The sequence below is a fragment of the Tiliqua scincoides genome, chromosome 1, assembly GCF_035046505.1.
Source record: "Tiliqua scincoides isolate rTilSci1 chromosome 1, rTilSci1.hap2, whole genome shotgun sequence".
NCBI classification, from domain to species: domain Eukaryota; kingdom Metazoa; phylum Chordata; class Lepidosauria; order Squamata; family Scincidae; genus Tiliqua; species Tiliqua scincoides.
This window is the reverse complement of record NC_089821.1, coordinates 48151948-48160393: the sequence shown is the minus strand read 5'-3', so window position 1 is coordinate 48160393 and position 8446 is coordinate 48151948.

Sequence of the window (8446 nt, the reverse complement as noted above, 5' to 3'; positions counted from 1 at the left end):
TTATTTTTGGATGCAGTTAATTAACTGCTCCCTCCCCCCTCCCAAGAACCTGGGATGTTCATAAGTTTTTTACCTACACTGGATTGTATCCAAAGGCATATTGCATGAACAGTTCTCTGATGTCCACCAATTTACCTCTTTCATTAAACACCCCCTTGCCCTTCACTGTTCTGGAGGTCCCAGCCTCCAAGAGCAGATTGTTGTGAGTGGGCAAAGCTGTAGAGGGGAAGGAAAGCCTCATTGTGCAAGCATAATTTTGTTTGTGCTCCTCTTGGGTACAGCCCACTGTATACTATGCCATCCAGAGTTGACCACTGTAGTGGTGTTTGCTGCTTCTTAATGCATTGCAGTGAAAGGCATTTTTCTAGTAGTCCAAAGAGCTTTGTTTCTGAACTGCTCTATTTGAAACAGAAGGAAGAGACATGATGGGGAGAGGCTGAAGGCCAGCACGCCAAACATACCTGCGGTCAGGTAAACGTTTATTGTGAATTTTACTCTTGTATTCAACTGGGAGCACTTTGTTAGGCATTGCTTCGCCCACAGGAATAAGCCTGTGGAAACATGCCATGTGAAACTGCTGCTATTTTTTAGTTTGTCCTTGCTCTAAAACTGTAGCATTAAAACAATCATTGTGTTAGTAGGCTTTCTGTTTTTAAAAAAGAATTATGTGAAAATATCAAAGCTGCCTCAGTGAAAGCAGCATTCTTCTCTGAAGCTAGTGCATTGTGTACAGAGTCAGTGCGCCAATTTTATATTTGAATTACATTATTAGTGTAAATGTCGTATGTGTTTAATTCTTCCTAATAACGTTCTCTAAAAGTTAATTCCTCTTTCTCCACTTGTTTTCTCCCTGTTAATGTTTTAATGTGCCTGTTTGCACATTTTTGAGTGCTTGTACAGAATTTGCCATTTTTTCAAAGGAATGTATATAGCTGTTCTTATAGTGTATTATATTGAAAGCTGCAGTTTAAGATGCCAGACCATCCAAACAAATTCCAATTTTACTTACAAAATTAATATAATTGGCCTTTTGAATAGCTTGTTCCAATATTATCAAATTAGATGCTCTCTAATCCCGGCTTTTTGACTTAAACCAATTTTTCCCACTTGAATGTTTCACTTTGTTTTCAATTAGTATTGAATCAGAATATTAAAATATTTTGAAATTAATATTGTAAAACAGTGTGTTTGTTAATTCTGATCATATCTTAACCTTGGGTATGGTTCCACCCAGGAAAAAGACTATCTTGTCCCAGGACCTTTTCTCTTTTCCTGCCCCCTGGCTATTTATTTATTTGTACATCAAGGATAAAGTCAGAAATATAGCAAATACAAAAAAGGTCCAAAAAAAGAAAGGAAAAAAACTAAAAAATAGAGATGCAAGTGTGAGACAGTCTGTCATTTTTTACATCTCAAAGAATTAAGAAAGCAAATTAAACATGATATATCTTTGACAGCTTTCTTAAATATTTTCCTACCCAAGTTATTAAATATCTTTCTTAATTCTTTCCAAATGTGAGTTTATTTCAATTATCTTGTCGAATGCATAAATATTACATCATTTTTTCCCTCATATGTAGAAAGTCAATGAGTAGTTTCCATTTCTTTATAAAAGTACTTACTATTTTACTTAGAGGTTTGTCCATTTCTGCTAAGTCCAGAACCTTTGTCTACCATTCTTCCAGTGAAGATAGTTCTGTCATTTTTCAATATTGTGCATAGAGTGCTCTTGCTACAGAGGTCATATATAGCAGGGGTGCCCAAACCCCAGCCTGGGGGCCAATTGCGGGCCTCAGGGACTCCCTGAGTCTCAATGAGACCCGCAACTCTCTCAAGACCCAAGACTCTCTCCCCCAGTCTCCAGTGAGCCTCTGGCCCTCTGGAGACTTGCTGGAGTCTGTGCTGGCCTGATGCAACTGCTCTCAGCGTGAGGGTAACTGTTGGACCTCTTGCGTGAGCTGTGGGACAAAGGCTCACTCCACTGCTTGCTGTTCCACGTCTGATATGGCAGCGGCAGCGAAGGCCTTGCTTTGTGCAATTTTGCTATTGGAAGACCTTTATTCATCATATGTTCCATCTCTAATATATATATATTTATGTAAATATATTCAAATTCAAAATGCAAATTCTTTTTTTCCCCCAGTCAGTGTCAGGGAAAATCAGCCTGACATCGTATCAGAGAGATGATGTGGCCCTCCTGCCAAAAAGTTTGGACACCCCTGACATATAGGATTAAAGTATAATTTTTCTCCAAGTACAGATGTGCGTCACAGATGTGGGGATGTCTTCTCCAATCTCTTCATTATGCAGTTAGGTGTTTATGTGAACATTCAGCCCCATCTAGTGCCTTTATTGTGTAAAACTGCATGTCAGACACTTACTGCACAGGCTACTGAAGAGGCACACCTGTGATCATCACTCAGACCTAACAGAAGGGCTTCTGATTTCATTCAAGCATTTAGTTTTAAGATGTTAGATCTGCGCATGTGTCTGGATCCAGTATTTTTTCACTTTATCACAAGTCCACCACATATATTAAAAAGAACCTTCCCTTTTACACTTCCAACATCTATTCAGTGCACTTTCATACATTTTTGCTAGCTTGCTAGTAAAAATTTTCTTTAAGATTAACATTTAATTTAAATTTCAAACTTTTATTCCATAGTTTTTCCCATTGTTCCATTCAGATATCATGGCCCACATTTTTAGCCCATTGTATCATACATTCTTTAATCTGTTCGTCTTCTGTCAACAATAGTTTATACTTTTTAGCAATAACCTGACCATCCTCTGTGCATAATTGTGCTTCCAAAAGGGAGACCCCTTATTCAAAACCTTGAAACTTTCTTTAGAACATAAGAACATAAGAACAGCCCCACTGGATCAGGCCATAGGCCCATCTAGTCCAGCTTCCTGTATCTCACAGCGGCCCACCAAATGCCCCAGGGAGCACACCTGATAACAAGAGACCTCATCCTGGTGCTCTCCCCTACATCTGGCATTCTGACTTAACCCATTCCTAAAATCAGGAGGTTGCGCATACACATCATGGCTTGTACCCCGTAATGGATTTTTCCTCCAGAAACTCATCCAATCCCCTTTTAAAGGCGTCTAGGCTAGACGCCAGCACCACATCCTGTGGCAAGGAATTCCACAGACCGACCACGCGCTGAGTAAAGAAATATTTTCTTTTGTCTGTCCTAACCCGCCCAACACTCAATTTTAGTGGATGTCCCCTGGTTCTGGTATTATGTGAGAGTGTAAAGAGCATCTCCCTATCCACTCTGTCCATCCCCTGCATAATTTTGTATGTCTCAATCATGTCCCCCCTCAAGCGTCTCTTTTCTAGGCTGAAGAGGCCCAAACGCCGTAGCCTTTCCTCATAAGGAAGGTGCCCCAGCCCCGTAATCATCTTAGTCGCTCTCTTTTGCACCTTTTCCATTTCCACTATGTCTTTTTTGAGATGCGGCGACCAGAACTGGACACAATACTCCAGGTGTGGCCTTACCATCGATTTGTACAACGGCATTATAATATTAGCCGTTTTGTTCTCAATACCCTTCCTAATGATCCCAAGCATAGAATTGGCCTTCTTCACTGCTGCCGCACATTGGGTCGACACTTTCATCGACCTGTCCACCACCACCCCAAGATCTCTCTCCTGATCTGTCACAGACAGCTCAGAACCCATCAGCCTATATCTAAAGTTTTGATTTTTTGCCCCAATGTGCATGACTTTACACTTACTGACATTGAAGCGCATCTGCCATTTTGCTGCCCATTCTGCCAGTCTGGAGAGATCCTTCTGGAGCTCCTCACAATCACTTCTGGTCTTTACCACTCGGAAAAGTTTGGTGTCGTCTGCAAACTTAGCCACTTCACTGCTCAACCCTGTCTCCAGGTCATTTATGAAGAGGTTGAAAAGCACCGGTCCCAGGACAGATCCTTGGGGCACACTGCTTTTCACCTCTCTCCATTGTGAAAATTGCCCATTGACACCCACTCTCTGCTTCCTGGCCTCCAACCAGTTCTCAATCCACGAGAGGACCTGTCCTCTAATTCCCTGACTGTGGAGTTTTTTCAGTAGCCTTTGGTGAGGGACCGTGTCAAACGCCTTCTGAAAGTCCAGATATATAATGTCCACGGGTTCTCCCGCATCCACATGCCTGTTGACCTTTTCAAAGAATTCTATAAGGTTGGTGAGGCAAGACTTACCCTTACAGAAGCCATGCTGACTCTCCCTCAGCAAGGCCTGTTCGTCTATGTGTTTTGAGATCCTATCTTTGATGAGGCATTCCACCATCTTACCCGGTATAGATGTTAGGCTGACCGGCCTATAGTTTCCCGGGTCCCCCCTCTTTCCCTTTTTAAAAATAGGCGTGACATTTGCTATCCTCCAATCTTCTGGTACCGTGGCCGTTTTGAGGGACAAGTTGCATACCTTAGTCAAGAGATCTGCAACTTCATTCTTCAATTCCTTAATAACCCTTGGGTGTATGCCATCAGGGCCCGGTGACTTATTGATCTTTAATTTATCAATGAGGTTTGAAACATCTTCTCTTTTAACCTCTATCTGACTTAACTCCTCGGTCAGGAGGGGCCGTTCGGGCAGCGGTATCTGCCCGAGGTCTTCTGCCGTGAAGACAGATGCAAAGAACTCATTTAATTTCTCTGCCATCTCTAAGTCTCCTTTTATCTCCCCTTTCCCTCCCTCACCATCCAGAGGGCCAACCGCTTCTCTGGCGGGTTTCCTGCTTCTAACATATTTGAAGAAGCTTTTATTATTCCCCTTAATGTTGCCGGCCATGCGTTCCTCATAGTCTCGCTTGGCCTCCCCTATCACCTTCTTACATTTCTTTTGCCACAGTTTATGTTCCTTTTTATTCTCTTCATTAGGGCAAGACTTCCATTTACGGAAGGAAGCTTCCTTGCCCTTCACAGCCTCTCTAACTTGGCTGGTTAGCCATGCGGGCACTCTCCTGGATTTAGTGGAACCCTTCTTTCTTTGCGGTATACACCTCTGCTGGGCCTCTATTACTGTTGTTTTAAGCAGCCTCCATGCACTCTGGAGAGACTGGACTCTTTTTACCCTCCCTTTCAACCTCCTTCTAACCAGCCTCCTCATTTGAGGGAAGTCCGCCCGTCGGAAGTCAAGGGTTTTTGTTAGAGATTTGCCTGGTATTCTTCCCCCAACGTGCACGTCAAAACGGATCGCAGCATGATCACTGTTCCCCAATGGCTCAGTAACATTTACATCTCTAACCAGGTCCTGCGTACCGCACAAAATTAAATCCAGAGTCACCTGTCCTCTGGTGGGCTCCGTGACTAGCTGATCTAAGCCACAGTCATTTAGCACGTCAAGAAATCCGGTTTCCTTATCGTGACCAGAACACAAATTGACCCAGTCAATATGAGGATAATTGAAGTCCCCCATGATTACAACCCTGTCCTTCCTTGTCACCTCCCTGATCTGTTTCCTCATTTCAAGGTCCCCATCAGATTTCTGGTCTGGAGGACGATAGCACACCCCCAGTATTACATCGCTGCACAAGCCTGGTAATTTAACCCACAGAGATTCTACGGTGGAGTCGGACCCACCTTCAATCTCTACTTTGCTGGATTCTATCCCTTCCTTAACATAAAGGGCCACCCCACCTCCAACACGCCCCTGCCTGTCCCTCCTGTAGAGTTTATAGCCCGGGATTGCGGTATCCCACTGATTCTCCGCATTCCACCAGGTTTCCGTTATGCCCACTATGTCAATATTTTCCCTTGTCACCAGACATTCCAGTTCTCCCACCTTTGCTCGTAGACTTTGGGCATTCGCATAAAAGCATTTATACACGGAATGCCCCAGGATGGGCTGCTTATTCGCTCCTTTGTCCCCGCATCCTCTCATTGTGCCAAACCGTCTATCACATCCCATCTCCCTACCTTTCCCAATTTCTTCTCCTACCCTGCCTTTGTCTTGTTGTTCTCTAACCTCCCCATCCTCATCCCATAGGGATGAGGAGTCCCGAACCGGATGCCCCTCGGCTCCTGTCGGCCTTCCCCCAGGGATCAGTTTAAAAGCTGCTCTGCCACCTTTTTAATGTTATGCGCCAGCAGTCTGGTTCCATTCTGGTTCAAATGGAGCCCGTCCCTCTTGTACAGGCCTTTCAGTAATTCCTCTCTTGTCTTCATTTTACATTTCCCTTGTGGAAAAGTTAATAAGTTTCTATATAATAACCAGGTTTCTCTTGGTGATTCCTGACCAAAATAATTCCTCATGTGATGAAATCCATAGTGGTATTCTTTGTATAAAACCTGATTTCATAGCTATTCCATATCCTCAACAATGCATGTCTGATATAATTCTTGTACTGTTTCATACCATAAGTAGCCGTGCCAACCAAATTTTAAATCATGCGCTTCTAGTTCCAACAATCTTCTATTTCAGTGTTTCTCACCAGTGGTATGAGTACCACCAGTGGTACTTGAGTTGGTGTCTGGTGGTACTCATGGAACTTCAGGACACCTGGTAGCAAGACAAAGCATGTAACACAATAAACAGCAGTAGGAGGCTCAGATCGGCAGGCAGAGCTCCAAAGCAGGCTTTCCCGCATTTGACAAAGCCATCCCGTCCACCCCAAGCTTCTTACTCCTGTTCTTCACCTCGCATCTGGCCTCCCAACCCAGAAGTAACTGGCAATGTCTTCTGGTGGTACTCTGAATAGGTGGACCATGTGAAGTGGTACAGCGGATGACAAACATTGAGAAACACTGTTCTGTTTCATTACGACCATTCTTTCAACCAGAGGAGACAGCATGCTGCATAATATATTTTCAAATTGGCTAGCCCTAATCCTCCTCTCTCTTTTGCGTCCTGCAGAATCTTAAATTTTACTCTTGGCTTTTTACACTGCCAAATCTTGAAATATCTTTCTGCCATCGTTTAAATGGTACCTCAGGTAATAACACTGGCATAGTCTGAAATAAAAACACTTTAGGTAAAACATTCATCTTAATTACAGAGATTCTTCCCAATAAAGACAACTTCAATCTTTCCCATCTTAAAAGACTTTTTAAAATTCCATTCCAAACTTTAGCATAATTTGAAATAACGTACAGTTCATACAGTATGTGATGATGGCGTCTTGCCTGGATGCCTTTAAAAAAGGGGATTGGACAAAGTTCTGGAGGAAAAAGTTCATCACTGGTTGCAAGCCATGAAGGGTACTAGAAGTAGGCTAGCTCAGAATGCCAGATCCAAGAGAGGGCACCAGGTTGCAGGTCTTTTGCTCTCTTGTGTGCTTCCTGAGGCATCTGGTGGGCCACTGTGAGATACAGGAGGCTGGATTAGATGGGCCTGGTCCTGATGGGCCTGGCTTTTCTTATGTTCATATTTATCAAGACAATACCCAAATACTTACTTTCAACCTTAAATCTAGTCTTATTCCACAACCCTAATTGATCCTCAACCCTCTTGTTTCTGGTTGAAAAACTGGTTTTCTATTTATCTTAAACCCTGCTGTTGATTTCAATTTAACCATCTATAATTCAATAACTTTTAGGGACTTTTCTAATGTTAACACCATATCATCCACAAAGGCTCTCAGCTTGAAGAACCTTGAATTCTTTGGTTTTGCCTAGTGTCTCTGTACAGTATATCTTGTACTAATATAAATAAGAGGAGTGATAATTGGCATCTTTGTCTTGTTTCTTTTTGTATCGCAAAAGATTTGGTAAGTTCTCCATTTTCAACTACATGTGCAGATTGTGAGGTATAAATTGCTTTTATCCATGTATGAAAATTACCTCCAAAGTCCATTTCCTCTAAAACTTCAAGGTCCAATTCACATTGTCAAACTTATTCTATGTCCTGAAATATTAATGCTACCTGTTTCTTCACGTTTATTGAAATATTCCAGTAGGTCTAGTGTAATTTTTACATTGTTCCTCAAATGCCCTTTAGACCAAAAACCACATTCATCTTCACAAATAAAGTTTTGTAAGATCTTTTTCATTCTTTCTGCTAAAATTTTAAATATCTTATAGTCATTATACAGTAATGATATAGTTCTATAGTTTTTTATACTGTTTAAATCTAGATCTTTTTGTAAGAAGGTCAAGCTTGCTTGTTTTCTTGATTGATTAAATTCCTCCCAAGCCTGTCGACCAGTTTTCTGAGGGAGTTCCTCTTATGTCTACCATCTCAGATTGACTTTTCCTTCCTAGTTTACTGAAACACATGGAGAAGAGAGGAAAACCTGTACCTGTGCTCCATCTGTTCAATGGAAGATGTGGAAGAGTTCTTCACATGCTTTAAGCTGAACGTGTTTAGGTTCTTTCCACATGAGCTGGTACTCTGACCACACCTGCTTGCGTGAGACCCCTGCGCATGTACTGCTGTACACAGAATATTTGGAGCACGGCCAGTGTGACTTATCCTGCCTTTGTTTTAAAG